Source organism: Amblyomma americanum, chromosome 9, assembly GCF_052857255.1.
Source record: "Amblyomma americanum isolate KBUSLIRL-KWMA chromosome 9, ASM5285725v1, whole genome shotgun sequence".
Taxonomy (NCBI): domain Eukaryota; kingdom Metazoa; phylum Arthropoda; class Arachnida; order Ixodida; family Ixodidae; genus Amblyomma; species Amblyomma americanum.
This window is the reverse complement of record NC_135505.1, coordinates 45,917,645-45,944,675: the sequence shown is the minus strand read 5'-3', so window position 1 is coordinate 45,944,675 and position 27,031 is coordinate 45,917,645. Positions and strand designations below refer to the sequence as shown.

General features: G+C 44.8%; 1 protein-coding gene across 2 annotated transcripts in view; it reads left to right on the top strand.

The window, feature by feature from the left end:
• Positions 1-27,031, top strand: part of LOC144105328 (uncharacterized) — a 47,916-nt gene that overhangs the window by 11,356 nt on the left and 9,529 nt on the right. The window lies entirely within an intron of this gene.

The following is a 27,031-nucleotide window of genomic DNA, read 5'->3' as shown; positions in this document are numbered from 1 at the left end:
AGTTCGCGCATTTTTCTGAAAATTGCCCTGGGTACATAAGACTCCAGAGGGCCGGGTTTGGAAATGTGTAAGTTTGTAACCGGCGCCAGTTGATGGCTTGGTATCTGGACAAGGATCTATCCGCTGGAGGAAGTCTAGCTCGTTGCAAACGATAGTGTTGTGTAATTTCTCTGTAGGTCACCATGCGATCCCTGTCTGTAAAGACCACCTCGCTCGGGTCCGCCCGGAAAGAAAAGCCTCGGGCGAACTCGTGGGCCGTCTCATTACCAGGCAGGGATGCATGTGCTGGTGTCCAGACTAGCGTAATTTTCCGGTCTATTACATGACGGCTTAGAATTGTATTCGTAAGAGGGGAGACCCGGCCCCTGCTGAAATTTAGTATGGCAACTTTGGAGTCACTGATGATGTATCTCGCTTTTGTGCCTACACAAGCCAGTGCTATGGCAGCTTCCTCTGCAGTCTCTGTGTTACCCGAGAGTATGGAGGCACTTATTTTGAGGAGTTGTTTATTATTGACGACCGCGACGGTCATCGTGTTCTTACCATACTCAGCGGCATCCACGTAGACTACGTCCTCGTCTTTGTAGGAGCGGAAGCGTTTCTCTAGCGCCTCTGCCCGCTTGGCCCGGCGCACTGAGTGATGAATACGATGCATATTCCTGGGTAATGGGGGTACAACTATATTGTCTCGAATTTTTCCGAGCATGTCAACTTTGGCGGTTGTTCTGTTATCTCGGCTAAGATTGAGTTTTTCTAGAATGGCCCTGCCGGTTGTGGTCCCGGCTAAGCGTTCGATTTGGGACGTTCTCACTGCTTCCGTAATTTCTTCCAGGGTATTATGCATTCCCAGCTCTAGGAGGCGGTGAGTGGATGTACGGATGGGCAATCCTAGAGCTTGTTTCGTGCATCGCCTGATAATTCCATTTATTTTTTCCTTTTCTGAAACTTTAAGATCAAGGAAGGGGGCAGCATACGAGATACGGCTTACTACGAACGCCTGTACCAGCCGTAGGAGATTATGCTCTTTCATGCCGTGTCTTCTGTTGGCAATCCGCTGTATGAGCCGCATAGTTTGTTGCGCGCAGTTTTCCATCTTAGTTATTGCATCACCGTTATACCCGTTGCTTTGTATAATCATTCCTAAAATTCTGATTTTTTCAACATGAGGAATCTCCGCCCCTTGAGTTTGTAATTTGATGTTAGGGATGGTTCTAGTTTGTCTTTGATGCAGAGGTCTATAAAAAAGAAGTTCAGACTTCTGCGGCGAGCATTGCAAGCCCCTACGGCTGACATAGTTTTCGACCTCATTTATGGCCTTCTGTAGCGTACTTTCGATGTGCGCGTCGTGGCCACGGGTCATCCACATGGTGATATCGTCCGCATACATGCAGAAATTCAAGCCATCTATCCCCTCCAGTCTCTTCGGGAGCCGTATCATGGCCACGTTGAAGAGAATAGGGGAAAGTACCGAACCCTGAGGGGTGCCTATGCTGCCCAAGTGTATGTCTTGAGACTGACTTTCACCAAAGTGGATGCGCGCTATCCTGTCCGAAAGGAAATTGGCAATGTAGTTGTATGTGCGCTCCCCGACGTTTAAAAGAGCCAGGTTTTCTAGTATCGCCTCGTGTTTTACATTATCGAAAGCTTTAGTGAGATCAAGTCCCACTATTACTTTCGCATCCAGCGACTTAGTGTCTAATATGTCATGTGTGAGCTGTATCATGACATCTTGCGTGGACAAATGCGATCTAAAACCTATCATCGAATGGGGGTATAAGTCGTTGTCTTCCATGAAATTGTTTAGTCGCGTTTGTATGACATGTTCCATCAGTTTTCCAACGCAAGAGGTGAGGGATATAGGCCTTAGATTTTCTAGATTGAGCGGTTTCCCTGGCTTAGGTATGAAAATTACCTTAGCGGTTTTCCATTGTTGGGGAATCTCACCCTTCTCCCAGCATTCTTGCATGAAATTGGTCAGCGCCGTTATAGATTTGTCATCTAGGTTTCTAAGCATTTTGTTGGTTACACCATCGGGTCCGGGGGCTGATTTGGTTTTCAGTTTTAGTATTTCTGCTCGAACCTCGAATTCGTGAATAGGGGCGTCTAGGTCGCTGTTGGATTTACCCTCATAGCGCGGTAAGGTAGTTTTGGTGGCGGAGCCTATATATCGACAACGAATTGCATCGAGGAGTTCCTGCTCCGAACCTTCAAATTTATAACCTAATTTCTGTAAATTTTGTCGCTGTGTTAATTTGCTACCTTCTGGATCGAGGAGGTGCCGAAGGAGGTTCCATGTTTTGGCGAGGCCGATATTGCCCTCAAGCTGGTCGCACATTGTTTCCCAGTTCTGATCGCAGAGTCTAAGTGCATATGCCTCAATATCTTTGTTGTGGCGCGCTAGGCGTCTTCTGAGATTGCGATTCCACTTTTGTCTCTTTAATCGCTTTTCCATACTAGCTTTAGCCTCCCACATATGAAGAAGGCGGCTGTCTAGTACTTCAAGTTCCGCGTTGTCGTCGAGCGTTTTAGTCGCATTCTTGGCGTCCCTGCGGAGTTCCTCCGCCCATTGTTCTATGTTTGTGATTTCTGCCTTTCTCCCGTCCTGGTTACGAGCGTCGCGGAAAGCGTCCCATTCGATAATATGCGGGGAGCGCGTTTGGCGCTTGGCAGGGCCAACGTCAGTTTCCGTGACAAGTATGTAATGGTCACTGCCTAGGTTTAGCAAGGAGTTGGACCAATTAGCTGTACCCGCATTCTTCACCAGGGTGAGGTCTGGGGACGTGTCAGCGCACACGCTGTTACCCATTCTTGTGGGGGTAAGAGGATCCGTGAGCAGGGTGAAGCCCATTTGCTGTATGTCTAGCCATAGCTCTCTCCCCTTCGAACAGGGCCGCGGGTAGCCCCACGCAGGGTGGTGGGCATTGAAGTCACCTAGAATAACCAGTGCGTGCTTGTTGCCCATACGCATCACTTTCCTGAAGAGGGAGTCGAATTTAACTTTCTTTTGACTTGGAGTGCTATAAATATTCAGAATGAAAAGACTGCGTTGAGTCTTTGTGGCCGGAATAAGTTCGACGAGGACGTGCTCTATGTGGCGGATGCCCGTGTCATGTTCAATGGCCGTAATGTTCCTTCTAACGAATGTGGTAACATTAGGTTTGTCGCCTGTGGCGTTAAAAGCTTGATAACCAATTAATTTTGACGCGCCTCCAGTCTCCTGGAGGGCGATAACCTCTGGGTGGACCTTCAGAGACGCAAGGAGCTGCTGGAGGATCGGCCTTTTGCGCCGATACCCCCGGCAGTTCCATTGCCACAGCAAGTAGTTGTTATTCTTTGTGTATATGGCCATGTTGAATTTGCTGAATGGTATGTTCCACAGTTTGCTGCCATATATTGATGGCTAAGAGCTCATTCCTGTGTCCTTGTGTTACGCCTGTAAGTCCCTGTATTGCGGAGAGAATCGACTGAATTTGGTTTTGCATGTTAGTTTCCAATGCCTGAAATTGCGCTTGTATTTTGGTATCCAGGGCCTGAATCTGGGTCTGAATGTTGGTCTCCAGTTTATGGCAGACTTCCTCCAGCGTAATTTCGGGTTGTGCGCCCTCCAACGATTTTCTCTTGCTGGGTGATGGTAGGGATTTCTCCACCACCATCGTACTCTCCTGGGTATTATGTGGAGGTTTTTCGGCTTCCTGTCGTTTCCTATCTATCTGGATCTTAAGCGTCAGCTGCTTCCTAAGTTCCGCGTTTTCATTTTGAAGGGCCGTAACCGCCCCGGTTAATTTTTCCACCATGCGTTTAAGTTGTAAGATGTCCTCAGACCCACCGGGTGGATGAGTATGGGAGACCTTATCTACAAAGCTCACCCTCTTGTGGTCATCCGGCACGTTGGTCTTGTCCGTGGGCGGCGTTGACCCTTGCTGATGACACTCAGAGCGTCCCTCGATTTTGGGCCGGGCTCCGATGTTCCATTTGTTGCCAGTGTTGTCCCGCCCCCTGGAAGCGGAGCGCTTGCGAGAGCTGGAGTGGCCCCTGGAGCTGGAACGACCCCGGGAGCCGGAACGACCCCGGGAACTGGAACGACCCTGGGAGCTGGAAGGGCCCTTGCAGCTGAGGCGGTCCCGGGAACCCGAGCGACCTCGGGAGTTGGAGCGTCCCGTGGACTGGCCGTGACCACCAGAGCCTGTCCCCGACACCAGGCGCGGGAAGGAGTCCTGTCGCATGTGAAATCCCCCTTCTGCCCTGGTTCTTGGTCTGCTCTGTCGTCCAGATGCGTTGTTCTCGCTGTCTGTTGTTGCCTTGCTCTCATTGTCTTGCGTTCGTTCCTTCCACTGTCGCTTCTTAATTATGTGCGGGGTTCTGTACAGTTCCCGGCACTTCCTGTCTCCGAGTATGTGCCCTTTCCCACATAGGGCACACTTTGGGTCACAAGTATGTTCCCGAGGGGGGTTGCTCATACCACATCCTCGGCACTTAATGTTGTCTGGGTTCGGGCATACGTCGGCTCGATGTCCGAGTTGGCCACATGTCACACAGACCTCATATTTTTTCTTGTAGAGATGGCAGCGTAGCGGCATACCTCCATAATAAATCCAGTGCGGCACTGTCTCATCTTCAAAGAGTAACAACACGCTGCGAGACTCACGCCCAAGTCTCCTGACTCCCATCACCTCCGGGTTACGCGAGCACTTCAACATATCTTGAATGAATTCCACGGTGTGCGAGACGGGAATTCCATGTATAACTCCTTTCCCACAGCCGTCAGGAGTAGCCAGGTAGACGAACGCGTCAACGCGTCCCTTTGGCGTTGGAATGGAGCCGATTTTCAGGTACCTTTGCATCCTCTCCTGGCTGTCAGTGCCTATGAGAATCGAGTTTTGCTTGTGGTTGACGAGCACGACATCTTCCTTAACTTCCGCCGGTTTAAAACCTGCCGCTATCTTCACCGCGTCCGCCACTGTTGCGTCAGTGCGTTCCATGATCAGTTTGAGACCCCCTTTCGGTCTGAGCACTATTTTATGAAGCTCGGGGGAGAGGCGCGTCTGCTGCGTGCCAACAGATTGCCTCGCCAGCTTCCTTCCCTCTCTCTTTATCGCCATTATGTGCGCTGAAGCTTTGTCTCGCCTCCCATCTCGGGTCGGGTCGCCAGCTTGCTCTCCCTCCCCTGTCTTCGAGAGGGCCTTGGCTTTGGAATAATTAACCTTAAACCAACCTACTTGAGAGTGGAGCTCTTCAGGCTGGATACTCTCTCCTTCCACAGTTACTTCCATGCGAGACATGGCGCAGCTGAGCTACACCGCGACAAGCCAGCCTGTGCGTCCGCTCGGCGGGCGGCTCGAAGTGTCGCTCACCAGGTTAGGCTTAGCAGCCTGGCCGGGTGGCGTGAGTCCAAAAGTCTGTAGAAATTGCAAACGAGGGCTGCACTTGCCGAAAGAGTGGTATCCCGGTGGTCGCGAAGACTTCCGGCGTTGAAAGAGCTAAGTAGTTTGCGAGCACAAACGACAAAACCGACGAAAACATCGAAAATTTGCGGAGCGCACATAGGATGCGTCCACTCTCCTCGACGCCGGCGTCCGCTCTCCAACGCAGTCGGAATGTCAACTGAATTACGTGCCCTATGTTTTAGCGTTTGTTGGTTTACGCCCACATTTGTGCACAAAGTGGATTTGCCTCGCTCTTTAACTGCAGTCGGTGAGCGTAAGTGTTCACGGCGAGATTTCGCGGGCGTAAGTATGTCCGCAATAGCTTTCTCTACGCGACCTATGTATTTTTCTGTCGCGTGGTGTATGCTTGGCCCTAATACTTGACTACGGGTAGTTTGTCTCGCGTTATTGCGCGTTGGACCACGATTCGAACGCGTTCCGAAGGCGAAAATACGTCCCCGAATCGCTTTCTCTGCGGCGGTTAATGAACTGGGCTCTGTGGCTGCATAAATGGGCGCAGAGCCGCGTTTTCGCTCCAAAACAAGCGCACACAAGACGCTGCACCACGGTTCGAACGCGTTCCGAAGGCGAAAATACGTCCCCGAATCGCTTTCTCTGCAGCGGCTGCAGAAATATGCCCTAGCCCGAAGGCGAAAATACGTCCCCGAATCGCTTTCTCTGCAGCGGCTGCAGAAATATGCCCTAGCCCGAAGGCGAAAATACGTCCCCGAATCGCTTTCTCTGCAGCGGCTGCAGAAATATGCCCTAGCCCGAAGGCGAAAATACGTTCCCGAATCGCTTTCTCTGCAGCGGCTGCAGAAATTTGCCCTAGCCGCTGACGTTATCGAAAAGAAAGGAACGGAGCGAAGAACGGAACGGCTGTGAAAGAGAACAACTAGGCGAGGAGGCGGAGGAAAAGAGAAAATAGAAGGAAAGGAAAAAAAAGAGGGCGAGGAGGGTACAGGAGGAGGAGAGGCGCCGTTGCGAGAGGGGTTATGGAACGCCAACGAGGAAAATGCCGTCGATTATTCTGTAATTTAATTTATTCAGTTATTTGGAGGATATCACAGTACATTACTTATAGCGACAGCAAGCCTGCGGTTTGGTAGACAGTCGCGCAATGTGGATTCATTTGGCTGAGGGTGCCGTCGAGCCGAGAGCGCATCAAAATTAAAAAAAAAGGAGCGCTGCGGAAAGCGAAAAATCCTTACTGCATCGGTACCGCCAGGAATGTAAAACCAATGACTTTCTGATCGATTGGATCGAGTTGATTGACTTCTCGTGGCTGGCACCGACTCGAGATTGCATGAAAGTGTTTTAGAAACGTCTGGCTTAATGATTTTGAACACTAATTACTATCCGATGGAGGTTCAGTTAATGTTCGATGGACGTATAGCAATTTTTTCATTCCCGTGGATCTAATTAAATCAGTGCGTTAGACAAGGAAGTATTAAGAGGGAAAGCGGGACAAAAGGGTTTGCACATAACTATCACATGAGGTCTGGTGTTGTTACTTTTCCAAAAGAATCATTATATAAGCGAAAGTCCTAGCATTCAAGGAGCTGTATTCTAGAAACGATTTTTGAAGCTCAAAATGTTCATCGAGGGAGTAAATGTCATATAAAACGCAGTCTTTAGCATGGGAACGCAACGCACGGCAATTGTTGCGAGGAAAGTCATTTATGAAAATAGAAAAGCAATGGACCGAAACCAGAACTCCATTCTAGAAACGATTTTTGAAGCTCAAAATGTTTATCGAGGGAGTAAATGTCATATAAAACGCAGTCTTTAGCATGGGAACGCAACGCACGGCAAATGTTGCGAGGAAAGTCATCTATGAAAATAGAAAAGCAATGGACCGAAACCAGAACTCTATTCTAGAAACGATTTTTGAAGCTCAAAATGTTTATCGAGGGAGTAAATGTCATATAAAACGCAGTCTTTAGCATGGGAACGCAACGCACGGCAAATGTTGCGAGGAAAGTCATTTATGAAAATAGAAAAGCAATGGACCGAAACCAGAACTCCATTCTAGAAACGATTTTTGAAGCTGAAAATGTTTATCGAGGGAGTAAATGTCATATAAAACGCAGTCTTTAGCATGGGAACGCAACGCACGGCAAATGTTGCGAGGAAAGTCATTTATGAAAATAGAAAAGCAATGGACCGAAACCAGAACTCCATTCTAGAAACGATTTTTGAAGCTCAAAATGTTTATCGAGGGAGTAAATGTCATATAAAACGCAGTGTTTAGCATGGGAACGCAACGCACGGCTAATGTTGCGAGGAAAGTCATTTATGAAAATAGAAAAGCAATGGACCGAAACCAGAACTCCATTCTAGAAACGATTTTTGCAACTCAAAATGTTTATCGAGGGAGTAAATGTCATATAAAACGCAGTCTTTAGCATGGGAACGCAACGCACGGCAAATGTTGCGAGGAATGTCATTTATGAAAATAGAAAAGCAATGGACCGAAACCAGAACTCCATTCTAATAATTGGTTTTTTTTTTTGGGGGGGGAAAGGAAATGGCGCAATATCTGTCTCATATATCGTTGGACACCTGAACCGCGCCGTAAGGGAAGGGATAAGAGAGGGAGTGAAAGAAGAAAGGAAGAATTAGGTGCCGTAGTGGAGGGCTCCGGAATAATTTCGACCACCGGGGGATCTTTAACGTGCACTGACATCGCACAGCACACGGGCGCCTTAGCGTTTTTCCTCCATAAAAACGCAGCCGCCGCGGTCGGGTTCGAACCCGGGAACTCCGGATCCATTCTAGAAACGATTTTTGAAGCTCAAAATGTTTATCGAGGGAGTAAATGTCATATAAAACGCAGTCTTTAGCATGGGAACGCAACGCACGGCAAATGTTGCGAGGAAAGTCATTTATGAAAATAGAAAAGCAATGGACCGAAACCAGAACTCCATTTTAGAAACGATTTTTGAAACTCAAAATGTTTATCGAGGGAGTAAATGTCATATAAAACGCAGTCTTTAGCATGGGAACGCAACGCACGGCAAATGTTGCGAGGAATGTCATTTATGAAAATAGAAAAGCAATGGACCGAAACCAGAACTCCATTCTAGAAACGATTTTTGAAGCTCAAAATGTTTATCGAGGGAGTAAATGTCATATAAAACGCAGTCTTTAGCATGGGAACGCAACGCACGGCAAATGTTGCGAGGAAAGTCATTTATGAAAATAGAAAAGCAATGGACCGAAACCAGAACTCCATTCCAGAAACGATTTTTGAAGCTCAAAATGTTCATCGAGGGAACAAATGTCATATAAAACGCAGTCTTTAGCATGGGAACGCAACGCACGGCAAATGTTGCGAGGAAAGTCATTTATGAAAATAGAAAAGCAATGGACCGAAACCAGAACTCCATTCTAGAAACGATTTTTGAAGCTCAAAATGTTTATCGAGGGAGTAAATGTCATATAAAACGCAGTCTTTAGCATGGGAACGCAACGCACGGCAAATATTGCGAGGAAAGTCATTTATGAAAATAGAAAAGCAATGGACCCAAACCAGAACTCCATTCTAGAAACGATTTTTGAAGCTCAAAATGTTTATCGAGGGAGTAAATGTCATATAAAACGCAGTCTTTAGCATGGGAACGCAACGCACGGCAAATGTTGCGAGGAAAGTCATTTATGAAAATAGAAAAGCAATGGACCGAAACCAGAACTCCATTCTAGAAACGATTTTTGAAACTCAAAATGTTTATCGAGGGAGTAAATGTCATATAAAACGCAGTCTTTAGCATGGGAACGCAACGCACGGCAAATGTTGCGAGGAATGTCATTTATGAAAATAGAAAAGCAATGGATCGAAACCAGAACTCCATTCTAGAAACGATTTTTGAAGCTCAAAATGTTTATCGAGGGAGTAAATGTCATATAAAACGCAGTCTTTAGCATGGGAACGCAACGCACGGCAAATGTTGCGAGGAAAGTCATTTATGAAAATAGAAAAGCAATGGACCGAAACCAGAACTCCATACTAGATACGATTTTTGAAGCTCAAAATGTTTATCGAGGGAGTAAATGTCATATAAAACGCAGTCTTTAGCATGGGAACGCAACGCACGGCAAATGTTGCGAGGAATGTCATTTATGAAAATAGAAAAGCAATGGACCGAAACCAGAACACCATTCTAGAAACGATTTTTGAAGCTAAAAATGTTTATCGAGGGAGTAAATGTCATATAAAACGCAGTCTTTAGCATGGGAACGCAACGCACGGCAAATGTTGCGAGGAAAGTCATTTATGAAAATAGAAAAGCAATGGACCGAAACAAGAACTCCTTACTAGAAACGATTTTTGAAGCTCAAAATGTTTATCGAGGGAGTAAATGTCATATAAAACGCAGTCTTTAGCATGGGAACGCAACGCACGGCAAATGTTGCGAGGAAAGTCATTTATGAAAATAGAAAAGCAATGGACCGAAACCAGAACTCCATACTAGAAACGATTTTTGAAGCTCAAAATGTTTATCGAGGGAGTAAATGTCATATAAAACGCAGTCTTTAGCATGGTAACGCAACGCACGACAAATCTTGCGAGGAAAGTCATTTATGAAAATAGAAAAGCAATGGACCGAAACCAGAACTCCATACTAGAAACGATTTTTGAAGCTAAAAATGTTTATTGAGGGAGTAAATGTCATATAAAACGCAGTCTTTAGCATGGGAACGCAACGCACGGCAAATGTTGCGAGGAAAGTCATTTATGAAAATAGAAAAGCAATGGACCGAAACCAGAACTCCATACTAGAAACGATTTTTGAAGCTCAAAATGTTTATCGAGGGAGTAAATGTCATATAAAACGCAGTCTTTAGCATGGGAACGCAACGCACGGCAAATGTTGCGAGGAGTCATTTATGAAAATAGAAAAGCAATGGACCGAAACCAGAACTCCATACTAGAAACGATTTTTGAAGCTCAAAATGTTTATCGAGGGAGTAAATGTCATATAAAACGCAGTCTTTAGCATGGTAACGCAACGCACGGCAAATGTTGCGAGGAAAGTCATTTATGAAAATAGAAAAGCAATGGACCGAAACCAGAACTCCATACTAGAAACGATTTTTGAAGCTAAAAATGTTTATCGAGGGAGTAAATGTCATATAAAACGCAGTCTTTAGCATGGGAACGCAACGCACGGCAAATGTTGCGAGGAAAGTCATTTATGAAAATAGAAAAGCAATGGACCGAAACCAGAACTCCATACTAGAAACGATTTTTGAAGCTCAAAATGTTTATCGAGGGAGTAAATGTCATATAAAACGCAGTCTTTAGCATGGGAACGCAACGCACGGCAAATGTTGCGAGGAAAGTCATTTATGAAAATAGAAAAGCAATGGACCGAAACCAGAACTCCATACTAGAAACGATTTTTGAAGCTCAAAATGTTTATCGAGGGAGTAAATGTCATATAAAACGCAGTCTTTAGCATGGTAACGCAACGCACGGCAAATCTTGCGAGGAAAGTCATTTATGAAAATAGAAAAGCAATGGACCGAAACCAGAACTCCATACTAGAAACGATTTTTGAAGCTCAAAATGTTTATCGAGGGAGTAAATGTCATATAAAACGCAGTCTTTAGCATGATAACGCAACGCACGGCAAATGTTGCGAGGAAAGTCATTTATGAAAATAGAAAAGCAATGGACCGAAACCAGAACTCCATACTAGAAACGATTTTTGAAGCTAAAAATGTTTATCGAGGGAGTAAATGTCATATAAAACGCAGTCTTTAGCATGGGAACGCAACGCACGGCAAATGTTGCGAGGAAAGTCATTTATGAAAATAGAAAAGCAATGGACCGAAACCAGAACTCCATACTAGAAACGATTTTTGAAGCTCAAAATGTTTATCGAGGGAGTAAATGTCATATAAAACGCAGTCTTTAGCATGGGAACGCAACGCACGGCAAATGTTGCGAGGAAAGTCATTTATGAAAATAGAAAAGCAATGGACCGAAACCAGAACTCCATACTAGAAACGATTTTTGAAGCTCAAAATGTTTATCGAGGGAGTAAATGTCATATAAAACGCAGTCTTTAGCATGGGAACGCAACGCACGGCAAATGTTGCGAGGAATGTCATTTATGAAAATAGAAAAGCAATGGACCGAAACCAGAACTCCATTCTAGAAACGATTTTTGAAGCTCAAAATGTTTATCGAGGGAGTAAATGTCATATAAAACGCAGTCTTTAGCATGGGAACGCAACGCACGGCAAATGTTGCGAGGAAAGTCATTTATGAAAATAGAAAAGCAATGGACCGAAACCAGAACTCCATTCCAGAAACGATTTTTGAAGCTCAAAATGTTCATCGAGGGAATAAATGTCATATAAAACGCAGTCTTTAGCATGGGAACGCAACGCACGGCAAATGTTGCGAGGAAAGTCATTTATGAAAATAGAAAAGCAATGGACCGAAACCAGAACTCCATTCTAGAAACGATTTTTGAAGCTCAAAATGTTTATCGAGGGAGTAAATGTCATATAAAACGCAGTCTTTAGCATGGGAACGCAACGCACGGCAAATGTTGCGAGGAAAGTCATTTATGAAAATAGAAAAGCAATGGACCGAAACCAGAACTCCATTCTAGAAACGATTTTTGAAGCTCAAAATGTTTATCGAGGGAGTAAATGTCATATAAAACGCAGTCTTTAGCATGGGAACGCAACGCACGGCAAATGTTGCGAGGAAAGTCATTTATGAAAATAGAAAAGCAATGGACCGAAACCAGAACTCCATATTAGATACGATTTTTGAAGCTCAAAATGTTTATCGAGGGTGTAAATGTCATATAAAACGCAGTCTTTAGCATGGGAACGCAACGCACGGCAAATGTTGCGAGGAATGTCATTTATGAAAATAGAAAAGCAATGGACCGAAACCAGAACACCATTCTAGAAACGATTTTTGAAGCTAAAAATGTTTATCGAGGGAGTAAATGTCATATAAAACGCAGTCTTTAGCATGGGAACGCAACGCACGGCAAATGTTGCGAGGAAAGTCATTTATGAAAATAGAAAAGCAATGGACCGAAACAAGAACTCCTTACTAGAAACGATTTTTGAAGCTCAAAATGTTTATCGAGGGAGTAAATGTCATATAAAACGCAGTCTTTAGCATGGGAACGCAACGCACGGCAAATGTTGCGAGGAAAGTCATTTATGAAAATAGAAAAGCAATGGACCGAAACCAGAACTCCATACTAGAAACGATTTTTGAAGCTCAAAATGTTTATCGAGGGAGTAAATGTCATATAAAACGCAGTCTTTAGCATGGTAACGCAACGCACGGCAAATCTTGCGAGGAAAGTCATTTATGAAAATAGAAAAGCAATGGACCGAAACCAGAACTCCATACTAGAAACGATTTTTGAAGCTAAAAATGTTTATTGAGGGAGTAAATGTCATATAAAACGCAGTCTTTAGCATGGGAACGCAACGCACGGCAAATGTTGCGAGGAAAGTCATTTATGAAAATAGAAAAGCAATGGACCGAAACCAGAACTCCATACTAGAAACGATTTTTGAAGCTCAAAATGTTTATCGAGGGAGTAAATGTCATATAAAACGCAGTCTTTAGCATGGGAACGCAACGCAAGGCAAATGTTGCGAGGAAAGTCATTTATGAAAATAGAAAAGCAATGGACCGAAACCAGAACACCATTCTAGAAACGATTTTTGAAGCTCAAAATGTTTATCGAGGGAGTAAATGTCATATAAAACGCAGTCTTTAGCATGGGAACGCAACGCACGGCAAATGTTGCGAGGAATGTTATTTATGAAAATAGAAAAGCAATGGACCGAAACCAGAACTCCATTCTAGAAACGATTTTTGAAGCTCAAAATGTTTATCGAGGGAGTAAATGTCATATAAAACGCAGTCTTTAGCATGGGAACGCAACGCACGGCAAATGTTGCGAGGAAAGTCATTTATGAAAATAGAAAAGCAATGGACCGAAACCAGAACTCCATTCTAGAAACGATTTTTGAAACTCAAAATGTTTATCGAGGGAGTAAATGTCATATAAAACGCAGTCTTTAGCATGGGAACGCAACGCACGGCAAATGTTGCGAGGAATGTCATTTATGAAAATAGAAAAGCAATGGACCGAAACCAGAACTCCATTCTAGAAACGATTTTTGAAGCTCAAAATGTTTATCGAGGGAGTAAATGTCATATAAAACGCAGTCTTTAGCATGGGAACGCAACGCACGGCAAATGTTGCGAGGAAAGTCATTTATGAAAATAGAGAAGCAATGGACCGAAACCAGAACTCCATTCTAGAAACGATTTTTGAAGCTCAAAATGTTTATCGAGGGAGTAAATGTCATATAAAACGCAGTCTTTAGCATGGGAACGCAACGCACGGCAAATGTTGCGAGGAAAGTCATTTATGAAAATAGAAAAGCAATGGACCGAAACCAGAACTCCATTCTAGAAACGATTTTTGAAGCTCAAAATGTTTATCGAGGGAGTAAATGTCATATAAAACGCAGTCTTTAGCATGGGAACGCAACGCACGGCAAATGTTGCGAGGAAAGCCATTTATGAAAATAGAAAAGCAATGGACCGAAACCAGAACTCCATTCTAGAAACGATTTTTGAAACTCAAAATGTTTATCGAGGGAGTAAATGTCATATAAAACGCAGTCTTTAGCATGGGAACGCAACGCACGGCAAATGTTGCGAGGAAAGCCATTTATGAAAATAGAAAAGCAATGGACCGAAACCAGAACACCATTCTAGAAACGATTTTTGAAGCTCAAAATGTTCATCGAGGGAGTAAATGCCATATAGAACGCAGTGTTTAGCATGGGAATGCAATGCACGGGAAATGTTGCGAGGAAAGTCATTTATGAAAATAGAGAAACAACGGACGGAAAGCAGAACTGCATTATAGAAACGATTCTTGAAGCTCAAAATGTTCATCGACGGAATAAATGTAATATAGAACACAGTCTTTAGCATGGGAAGGCAATGCACGGGAAATGTGGCGAGGAAACTCATTAATGAAAATAGAGAAGCAATGGACAGACACCAGAACCGTGTGGTATTCTGGACGTCAATTACACAACACCGAAAGTAGCTCATTAAGTGCGACTATTTGAGAACAGTGTGTACGAAAGCTAGAAATGGACCAAGTAGTCAGGGATGACACTAACTACTGACAGAGATTCGAACACTGAAAGGTGACTGCGGTGTTTCTTTTCCTGCGTACTATTCTGCTTCAAAAGATTGCTGATGTGTTCCAGAGAGCAGTGCAAATTTTGTTGTAGTCTGAAGTTACTTTGGCTGTATTGAAAATTCGGAGAGATAGCAGTCGTTAACCGCATTCAAAATATCACTGTCGTGTTGAGTGTATTGATCATTTTATTGTCAACGAAGTCGCTATCTCATCACACGGCAGAACGGACGACCGAAAATTTCAGCGCGCACGGGAAAGAAATCCTTATTAGAAATTACTTTTAGCCAATGTTCCGCTTCGACTTGAGTGAAAAGTCTTTTAATACAGATAAATCGAGAAGAGTTTCAGCTTTCATCCGGTAAATTGATTGTTTTATCAAAGGAAGATATTGTTCTAAATTTAAATTCATAGCATCAGGCACACACTTGAGTGCGCTTGAGCAAGGTCGCACTCGCACATAATGGCTGGCGTTGAAAAATTAGCCCGGGGTCGTGACATCCTTCACTGCCTGCTCAAGGAATTTTACATTTTTATTCGAAATACGGAGGAGACGACACTCGAGAAGCGCACGTATCTTCGTCTGGAGTTGTCGCAATCTTCTTCATTCCAAAACAGTGATTGAACGAGATGATTGCATGCGGAGTCCCATATTATATTTCGTATGTTTAGGTGCGAGAAATGTGTATACAAATACTAACCGAGAACAAGTCTTTTCAAAATCTCTCTAGCTACGAGCTGTCAGAGCGGAACTAGACCGCGGTTATGCTACCATTATACAAGATGAATCCCTTTTTTTTACTGTCAAGGTTGACTGCACATCTACGATGTCGTGTTCCGATTCGTGTTCTATCACCTGTGTTTATCACGTGCAACTTCTAATGTGCCTACCCCTCCTCCTTCTTAATCTTGGGAGCGGCTTTGGGCTCGCTGATTAATAAAAACGTTGTTTTTATACGGCACACAGTGCGCGAAATGACGGCGCCCTTACCGGTATCTGGAATGCTAAAAGCTTCTCTAGAACTTCCACATCGGGCGGTAGAGTCTAACTGTGCTTACGTATCCAGATGCTAATCGACTTATGGCCCTATTTTCTGCGTTAATTCCACGCATTGTTTTCCTTGTATACTGGATGTATACATAAAAAAATTCTGCTAAGATTTAGCGAGTTCATTTTTTTAGATGAGGATATGGAATGAAAATATAAATAACAATATACATTTGTATCTTGATTTTTACTGCTGGAGATGAGCGCTGTGCAAGCTGCAACAAAAAATTACTTTTGCTGCTGAAACCGCAAAAAAAAAGCTGTTTTTCAAAGCAAAAGAAAATCATTAGCACTGGCTAAAAGAAAAAGCAATACTACTCTACCGTCAGATTTCTTGGATTCAGCTGGGCTATGAAAAACAACAGCACTAATCCGCATGGACGCCACCAAATATATGGATTGAAAAGCAACAGTTGTCCCTTAAATTTTATATTGGACTGAAGGAAGCCATACAGTTAGTTCTCGAACGCAGAATACGTGCGGCTGAGTTCTTACAGGCGGGCGCAAAATCTGATGCACAAGGCCGGAATGGGTAAAATTTCAACATCTGAATGCCAGGAATTGTCGAAGTCCTCCCGAGGTATCCTGGAAGCACGTTCATATGGTAGTATTTCAGGAAGTATATAAGGGTGTTAAAATGTTCCTCTGCGAAAAGGGAGGAGCACGTGCTACCGAGCGCACCATTTCTGTCATAATAGTGAAATCGCAAATGAAAATTCACTCTGGGTGTCCGTGCTCCATTTGGCTGGCATCGGGCTGCTTTGACCGCTGCTTCCTATAATTTGTCCTGGACAGGCTCTAATGAATGCTCTAGTTCCGTTTGGTGTAGAAGCAGGGTAACAGCATCCAACCCTGGAACTCTGCAGCCGTATAATCTCCCAACACCCGTTCTTTAATTTATAACGTTCGCTCGATGGCATAAAAACGTTCACATCTGCGCCATTACGGATATTAAATTTTCCTGAAGCCGCCGCGGTGGCTCACTGGCTATGGTACTCGGCTACTGACCCGAAAGACACGGGTTCGATCCCGGCCGCGGCGGTCGAATTTCGATTGAGGCGAAATTCTAGAGGCCCGTGTACTGTGCGATATCAGTGCACGTTAAAGAACCCCAGGGGGTAGAAATTTCCGGAGCCCATCACTACGGCGTCCCTTATAGTCTGAGTCGCTTTGAGACGTTAAACCTACATAAACCAAACCAAACCAAATTTTCCTGAATTAAGGAAATCACTGCTAGGTGCAGCACACTCGTGGAAAAAGGTGCGAATTCGCTTCGTACCCAATTTCATGCAAAGCACATTAAAACGCTAAGAGCATCGGAAGTTCAGCCGAGCGACAGCTACCACAATCTTTTTGCTGCTTTCAAGCCTGTTCTGGCCAAGAAGGCGGTCCCAAAGAAAAGTTGCAAGCGCCGCGAAGACTGATTTATCGCCAAACCTCTCTTCTTTGGAGTGGAAGGACATGATTGCTTTAACCCTTATCAGCTGCTTTGTTCGTAGGCGCGTTTGTTTCCTCCTCGCCGGTAAACGCCGCCAACAGCTGAGTGGCATTCTTCGCTTCCGCTCACAAAATTACGCTAGACTCGATGGCGTCACGCGCTCCTCGTGGTGAAGGGGGTGGAGCAGTGCTGTGCGGTAATCGCACTGAAAGGCATACGAGCAACTGGGAAGTTTTGGCCGGGAAGTTTGGAATTTTTGGTAGCTTCCCTGCTCGTGAAGGCGTTCTACACGTGAGCCTTGCAGCGGCGGTGCTACATATGATATGCGCTGCGTGAATCGTTCGCGAGTGGGCCACGTACCGCTAGCTACCTTTACGTGGTGCGAGGCCGTGTACTGGTTATCAAGTGCCTATTTAGTAAGTGGAGCAGTGAAATGAATATGTTCAGACATGTTATATTCTGTTCTAAATTTACTTCTGCATCTGGTGCCATGCGCTCAGTGACTTTTGTTAAATCTATTGCGCTGGTCAGTGCAACGCGGGAAGAGTTGCAGACTTCAATAAACGGCCGCAAAAATAGTGTAAGTACGCCCTGTAGGCTGCTACGTGGTCGAACGTAAAGGACCGTTGCAATGCACATGCATGGAGTCTGCTGCTTGCACTCTTTCTGTGAACATGATGGGAATGTGATCTGAAAAAAACCGGTATATAAGCCTACTGTGAAAAAATCACGCAAAAGTAATCAAAACATCCTTTCTCTGGCGGGAATGGTTTGAGCGATTTTAGCAACACATATGTGCACATGTTGTGGAAATAAGCATTCTGCGTGTCTTCTTCGCTGTGCCGACTCTAGAAAGTTCACGACGCCGTTTCCGCGGTGTTTCACCTCGTATGCCTTGGCACTGAAAGGCACCTTGTTAGCCGACGGCTGGCAAGGCACGGAGGAGAGTCAGGGGGACACAACTCCCCTCCCCCTCGTGACGAGCACCGGGCAGGCCTCTCTGCCTGCGCGGTACTACGAAGCGCAGTACTACAAAGAAACCACGAAGTACACCTGCAGCGTACGCCGCCACGTAGAGCGGCCCGGGCGGAGGACCAGTTAGCCCCCTCTTCGGGAGCCCGCCGACGCCGGCTGTTATCTATAGCTGTGGTTTCTCCAGGCGACTCCTGCCCAACTATCATCCCTCCGTGCTGGCGTTCCGTGAGGGTGTCCCTCCCGACTCTGAACATCGGCCTGTTGAAGAGGACGCGGCTTAAACGCCAGATGCTCGCGCGGGACACCTTTCATAATCACTGAGCTTCGGGTGGTCAAAGTAAATAAGTGCAAAGGAAAAATTCTTCAGAACACGCATTTCGACAGCGCGCAAGAAAAAGTCGTGCTGTTTGGAGAAAGAAAGCAAGAAACTGAGGGCCGAGAGAACACTATTCAAGTCTGTCTGACTCCTCTGTTCGTTGTAGTCCTCCATCCTTTGGTCTTTTCTCTGCACCGCCTATTTCACTGCTCAAACACGTAAACAATTTGAATATATATAAAAATAACTTCCCTGTCTACTCGTCATTAGTGGTGCGAACAAAGCACTGCGTACATGAGCCACAGCAACGGGTACCAGATCCACTGAGGCCGCCAGTCGACGCTTCAGAGTCCAACCCGGAGCATGCACAAATGATTGGTATCCTTCGCAACGTATTAGCGGGTGTGGACACGCGCAGGGAGATGAAGCCTGCGCCTGGAAGTTGTCTTCTCCATACTACTACGGAACGAGCAACTGCCCGCTCACTGGAGGTGACTGTTGCAGATCGTGCAGCTTCTAAACCGTCATCGCCTGCAACGGAAGGGTGTCAAAGCAAATTATAAAACACACAAAGGGCACAGATGTGCTGCGTGCTAGTTTCTCTGCTGCCAGTAAGACTCTGGAGTATGACATGCACTTAAGTGCTGTCTTATTATCAATTCGTTTTTGACTGTGGCGGTGGCACTTCGCACATAGCTAATAGTTAAAATGTATCCAATCTCCTCTTAGGAACCTTTTTGCACTTTTATTTTATCCCTGTTCAAGGTACTCGCTGGAATCGATCTGCCGATCTATTGATCTTAATAATAATAATAACCTTTCATTTCCTGCTTTGCTAAAATCCAAAGTGCCTATTACCTAAAATCAAATAATGACGTCATGCAGTGCGGTTAAACGTGTTTACATAAGGTGTCATCACCATCATCAGCACTGCGTTGTCCTCAGTTTAATTTGAATCCATTTCGTCAGCCCCCACGTTTCTGCCCCATGGGTGAAGACCGGTAAGATACAACTATTATATACTTTTCTCGTGCGAGATATTGGTAAACTGGCATTCGTGATATGAGAGCACATGGCAAATGCGCTTCACCCACGTGATCCGGATCGGCAGTCACTACCTGCCCCAAGTAGACATACTCCCTTACCACTTGCAGCACCTTGCTACAAATGCGTCCCAAATGGCTAAAAGTTTTGCGTACGAAGAAACGTATCGGCTTTGGAGTTTGCCAACACATCAGTACCAATTTCTTCACTCCATCGACCCACATCTTAGATCAAGATTCTCACCCAGAATTCCTCGACAACTCGAAACACTTTATCACCGACTTCGTCTGAATGCTGCATATACAAACGGCCTGCGATACCGTTTTGGACAAATGAACAGTCCGCATTGTGACAACTGTGCTTCGATAGAAACTGTGGAACATATCCTGCTTGAGTGCCCTGCGTATGCTAACGAGTGTGCGTACTATGAACATTGCATGCAGAGGCTCTGCCCAGTGCCCCTAACAATGGACAAAGTTTTAGGCCCCTTAGCCTGCTTCAGGCAACAGAGACTTGCAATGAACTTTCTTTTTACATATTTAAAAGACATTGGACATCTCGATAAGCTCTAAATTCACTTGCAGGTTACCTTCATGCATTCTTCTTGCAGGGAACTTCGTCAGCCCATTCGTCGGACTATGCACTCCATCATTCCATAGGTTACATCAATACTCGCCACTGCATCCTTAGTACCCATTTCATGGCTGCATTTTATCTTCGTTTTTTTTTCCACCTCTTCCACGCTGCTCTCCTTCAGTCTTTATCTCCCAAATTCCCCTCCCTACGCAGAGTAGCATGCCAGCGATATTGAAACGCCGGCTAAATTCTCTGTTTCTTCATTAAAGAGTCTCTCTCTCTCTCTACAAATCGAAAACTGCTGTTCTCTTAAGAGTAAGTTAAACAAAACTCTGATTTCCTGCACATTAGTTTTATACTCACCGTTCTCCTCTGGCTCTCTAAGCCATTGTACACGCTTTGCAATTCATCCCCTGAGTGACTTAGCAAGATAATGTTATCAGCTAATCGCAAGTTATCGCCAACTGTTCGCAATCCAGGCCTTTGAGTACCTCTTGTAAACTGGCAGTGCATAGCATTGGCGAGGTCGTGTCTCCCTGTCTGATACCCAGCTTTATTGGAATTTTACTGCTGGCTTTATGCAGGACAGTGGCGTCTTTTTTGAGTGCACGGAGCATAAATGTCTGACCGTATTATTTGTCTCTTTCCTGACAGAAATACGTCATGATTGTTATAGGTTATGCTATCGCTCGAGAAACAAACGGCATCAAGCATTATGCGTCCTGCATGCACTGAGCTAGACTTGTTCTGGAATAGAAGAGACATCTGGGCTTGTTGGTACGGTGACATAATGAATAAACAGCGCTAACGAAGAGGACAAAGAGTAAACAGGACGAGCGCTGACTCGCAACTAGCGTTTACTGAGGAAAACAGAATATGTCCACGCCAAGCAGAACCAAAACCACACAATCATAAAAAAAAAAAACCATGTCATGACAGCCCCCGACACATGCCCTGTTCAAGGAATCTGGCCGCATCATCTTTTAAAGCAAAGGAAGGGTCACTGACACATTCTTCTCCTAATCGCGTGATATGTCTGGCCTCAATGATTTTCCGGTTGATCTTCGCTGTATGGCATCTAAAATAACTGCCTGTGAAAGACACGGATGGCAGCCTTTTTCATCCCGTACAATGCGTAAACAGGACAGCTCTCGTCTTGTTTGCTCTTCGTCCTCGCCTTTAGCGCTGTTTATTCATTATATTACTACATCTGAGTGTGGCGTCGTTGTAATTGTGTTGATCTGGGGTTGGTTACACTGGTCACGTTTCAGTTATCTGTTCGTCGTGAACGTGGATGGAAGCCGTAAGACGACTCTAGAGGACAAACGCGACGCACAAATGGCTCATTGAGGCGCTTAGGAAAATGATGGAAAGAGGCGTTTCCTTGAGAGGCTTCTCCTTGAAATAGATCCTTGCTTTGCATTCCTATAATTTCTTTCCGCTTCGGTCATGTTTCTTTCGCTAGCAGCATTCATTCCGTAAAACGTTCAGAATTATTTTTACCGTCTCGGCTTAAAATTTGAAATGATATTATTTTGGCTGCCTTACACTGCGGTAATTGACCGATCTTTAGAAAGGAATAGCTGAGGGAACGGTCCCAGGAAAGTAGTTCCTGGTTATGAAACACACTGATCCCGCTCTCGGCAACTGCTGACTACCTGTTAACACCACTTAATAGTGCGCTGTTCATTAAACCTATAATTTAGGGTTTTAAAGAATGCTTATTTTGTGATGCTTGGCACTGTGCGTAAACAAAGAAAAAAGAAAACTGCGACTATAATTTCTCGCCATTCTTTCCGGTTCATTTTTTCTTTGTTTTACCATTGGTCTCTTAATGGTTTGGTTATTTAGGGGGTGACTAGCGTTGGCGGATAGTTAGCAACTGTGACGTTACAAGTGAAAAGCAGCAGATGTTAAAAGGGAAAAAAAGAAGTATGAAGTGTATTTTGCTAACTGTACTAGAAGTTATGTTATAAGCGTTTTATTTATTTCACACGAAGATAGGATGTAGTAATCCAGTAAAAATATTAGCGTATTGTCGCAGATACTGCGCTTTAGTGATATAAATGAGGGCACTACTTTTTTCATGAATAATGTTTCAAATTCGAAGAGGAGAAAAGGTGACAATCACTGATTGTGAAAGTGTGTGTTCGAACTTGATGAATTTACGGGTCGCATTTCGATGGAGGCGAAATTCTAGAGGCCATTGTAGTGTGCGGTGCCAGTGCACGTTAAAGAACCTGAGGTGGTCTAAATTTCCGGAGCTCTTCACTACGGCGTCTCCCAAAGATTGAGTCGCTTTGGGATGTTGAACCCCATAAACGGTAAACCAAATACTGGCGGGCAGGTTGGGATCTTCGAATTGAAATATACTGATATCCTTGGATATGCCCGGCTGCCTTATATAAACAGTAAATTTTAGGTGAAATAAAGTCTAAGTAGGTTACTTTTTCACTTGTAATTATTTATGAAGCCTTTTTCCGGTTACTGGTGCCTGTAGTATTTTAATTTGGACACGAGAAGATGACAAAAGCAGAGCTTCTACTATAATCATAGCGGCGCTTTCATCAATATCTCCTATGACGGCATTGCGTAGCAGCTACGAGATATCCGTATCATATCCCTATGACATCTTCTTTAAGCTCAGATCGTCTTCAAAGCAATATTGCCTTTGAACTATTTCTGTATACTAGTTATGCACCTAGCAAGTAAAGAAACGTGGTTTCCAGAAAAAAACCAGTAGACTGGCTCGTTTACCGATGACACTAAGCCGCGCTATGGAAGCCCAAAATCGCTGTCCAGGTTCAGGCCATGAGGATACAGGAGCAACAGCATCGAGCCGCTAAAAACCGCCGTTCATCGTGAAAATTTTAACCCCGGGTATAAGGCGAACGAATGTTTTGAGTTAAACACTGATTCGTGTTGATGTGGGCTCAGTGGTTTTAGCGTTGGGGTTGCTAAGCCGTACGCCCCAAGACGAAATCACGGCCGCGGCGGCGGCATTTCGACTGAGGCAACATGGAAATCGCGCATGCGCTGTTCGGCGCCTCTGCTTTTTGACAGCTTTAGATGCTGCAGTGGGAATGATGCGCCAATTGTCTAATCCTGCCGCATTTCATTTAACTACCTACATTTTCAAGAAATGCGAGTGTTTTTTTGTATTATTGAAATTGCTGCAGATGCCCAACCAAGACGCCATTCAGGCAATAGAGAGCGAATGCGGTGCAGTGAACAATGTGGTCCTGCGTTGCTCTTTAGACCCCTTACACCTACATGTGCAACGACGGCCCCGCCAATATTCTTCTGGAATGAACGCGGCCAATGAATATTGGGTAATGAAAAATCCTCAAGACAACTCTGTAGTCTTGATTTTTTTTGTTTTATGGTGGTTTAACGTCCCAAAGCGACTCAGGCTATGAGAGACGCCGTAGTGAATGGCTCCGGAAATTGTATAGGGTGTATAGGGTTAGTGTATCGGTGGTTTCAGTGAACACTTTGAGAAAAACCCGAAAATAGCGTGGGCAATTTGCAAAGAAAACTATTCAGGAAGAAACCAGCAGCCGCGATGGATCGTAGTTGTATAAAAATCGATAATAATTACGAACATAATAACTAAACTTTACTACTTAACCTTTAAATTAACGCAGTCTCTCGATAACTACCCGTCAGCTGAGCATACAGTGCGCACGTGTATAAATGTGTCCCCGCCGGTGTAACTGAAAGGCAGCCTATTTAATGTATTATCAGCGTCAAATGAAATGAAACTCAAATCCAACATACAACCTTCGAAATATCAGCTGTTGGGGAAGAAGTAGAGGCCGGCTCAATTAACACTTCCACGCTGCTGTTTTCGCGCCATCGATGTAAATATCAGCTGCTCTGCTATTCAGTCTCTCTTAGGTAACATCTTCTTTTCATGCTGTTCCCGTTTCAACAGCGTTGTTCGAATTTCATTTCAGGTTTATAATGCGAGCATAAGGTCGACTGGATTACACTTCGTTGGTTCGCCTTGAATGGTCAGTCCACTCTGGCTATTGTTGCCATTTACGAGTTTGTAGCCACGGAAAAAAGATGCAATATCAGCGTTTGAAACGCAGAAAGGAGTCGTTCGATGAGACCTTTCACGTAAGGAAATTAGTTGCATTTTTCCGCTTATAACTGGCACAGAGTGCATGACGTCACAGGAACTTGTGCGCAAACATAAAGCCCTCTGAGGAAGTCTCGCAATGCCTATGGAGCCTAATTTTAGTCTTCGTTGTTGCACCATGGTATGCTCTTTCTTTTGATTTATTGCTCTAAAAAAATAGCGCGCAATTTCCGACGTTTACGTGTTTTCTTGCTCCAAGCGACAAAAGTAAGTGCAAGCCGCTGAAAGGGTCCAAATGGCCCGAGCGGTCGGAAGTGGGTACCGTGACCATCGCAATATGTCTCCAGTGGGTGTTGCCTTTACAGTGTGCTGCGGTTGAAAAAACGCTGTGCTTGCTATGACCAATAACCACTTGACTGTGCAAATCTAAAATATATTTGCAAATGTTAACTTGATAATCCGCATTGTTTCTAAAACTGCTTACGTCCGCGGCGCAGACAGTTTTGTCCAGAATATATTTTAGTTTTACTGCAATCTTTGTTAATTGCTCGCTGGCACACCCTGTAGATTCACAGTCGTTGCAGCTCATAGCTCCGTTTCATGAACCTGTGTCGGGCTTGTTTTAGCAGCGCCACCAAAATCCAAGCTTTCCCCCCTTTTTTTTTTCCTGCAGTACAGCTATGTCAGTTCCGACTTTCACGATAGAAATCCGGTTCGATTAAATTCGAGTGCAAAGAAAATCGAACCGCTTCCGATAAAGGGGTATTACCCGTGCGTTAGGATACACAGACCACGAGTACTCCCGATCTCAAGAACATGTCGTTGCCAAACTTGTTCCTCCACGCCAGCTTTAATTGTCACTATAATGCGAAGAAATCATCCGCACTGACCCACTTCGCCACAAGCACATCAATCAGCGAAGCGCGGGAACGCGCACGGAAACGAGGAGACCATGAATGAAGGCAAATGAGTGAAGATGCGACAGAGCGCTTCGTCGCGAGGTGCGGGGCCATGTTGGACTGCAGGAAATTATCTGGGCTATTCTGTGAAATGGTGATGGCGTGGTTGCGTCTCCGCTGCACTATCATAATTCCAAGGAAACACAGTGCCTGGGCTCATCCGGAACCATCGCTGTGCGCAGCGTCCACTTATTTCATTGCGGCTTTCTCTCACCAAATTTCTTCAGCAAAAGCGTTTTTGAGGGCGTTAATATCGGGACGCGAAGCGCATAATCACACGGGGATTTTTAAACACCGTAGGCGTAGCATTAAACTCAAAGAAAGGGATTAACCCTAAGCATATATATGAAGGAAACAACTGAATCTGCATTGCTCAACACGCTCTGCGAATTTTGCGTGCAAAATTTGGTGACAGATTAAGATTACGAAAGTTGCCTCATTTTTCTCTTTAAGTAAGCAAATTAGATTCATTAAAGATGGCGGGACGATTACGCCTGTCATTGATGCGTTCATCGGGTGGAGCTCTCATATGATATTGCGATTTATTCTTTTCCCATTTGTCAGTTTACTTGACATTGCGCCCTCCTCACCTTAGCGAGGCATGCTCAGACTGACGTCACCATCAAGGGCTCACGTAGGCAGCAGGGAAGGGTATGCGCAGAACGGATTTGACGTCACGGCGGGATTACGTGACCGGCGCGGACACGTGGAGTGGTCTCTTGTGTGAGTTCAGGGTGCTGGTCACGTAATGACCAATGCCGTCAGGCTTGTCGCTTGACCAGCCGTGCTGCTCCTCCAACGCCCACGGATACAGCGGCGACGATTTGCTTTTAGCTGCACTGACGTAATATGCCGACCTCGCCTGGACAAAAGTACTTCCAAGCCTGCACCAATTAAATACTTGTGCCTCAGGTTTTCATTTTGTAAACCACGGCACAGGTTACCTAAAATGTGTTTTAATTTTGCATTTTACTTTGTTTCGCGGTATGGGCTCGTAACTACACCACAACGCCTTCAGCCATAGTCCACCAGAAGCTTCGGAAAGTTAAACGCCGCATACCATACGACACTACATTATACAGCGTGTTCAAACTTGGACTTTCTGGATTAAAAATATACAAACAGCACTGCACGAAAGCGGATTTTGTCCAAGTAATATGCGGCCAAACGGCCGCAAACTCTGAGGATGAGTATCATTGTAATATCAGTAATTGACTAAATGCAGCAAATAACTTTTTATACAGTGCAGTTAGAACGCTTTTTTATATTGAAAGCTTAGAGGTAGCGTTATTTTAGGAATTGTTTCGTGCAAGTTTAGTAATGGGCCTGTGTCTTGGGATATGCATGTCTAAAATTTCAGCCCAATCCGTCTAATTGCGCATGTCAGACCGCGGCACTCGGCATGAAGCTCCCCCCTTAGTGAAGGCAGCTGTTGCGTATGACGCTCCGTCTCACAAGAAAGTGGAGTCACAGGCGACCGCAATTACTTCTCGCTCTTAGCCAGCAGTCAGTATCCTTGGGCTTGAGTGCGTGCGAAGCATAAAGCGGTACCTCGTCTTATCACCCAATGTAATAGCAATCGCTTAAGGAAACGGGGCTTGCCTAACTACACCTGCACAGTCATTCTTCGGTTTCCTTGGCGAAGGACAAAAAGTAATCACCGTCGCCTGTCAGTCCACATTCTTGTCAGGCGGAATGCCATAGGCATCAACTGTTTCACACCAGGCAGGAGCTTCATGCTGAGTACTGCACTCTGGCATGCGTAATTTTAGACGTGCATGTCTCAGGACACAGGCGCGTGACCAAAATTGTAGAAAACAGAGTAGTCACTAAATGCCTCTAAGTTTTCAATATCAACAAGCATTGTAACCGCCGTTTATGAAAAGGTAATTACCCAGTCTTGTTAATTACTTATATTACGAAGACGATTATTCTTGCAGTTTG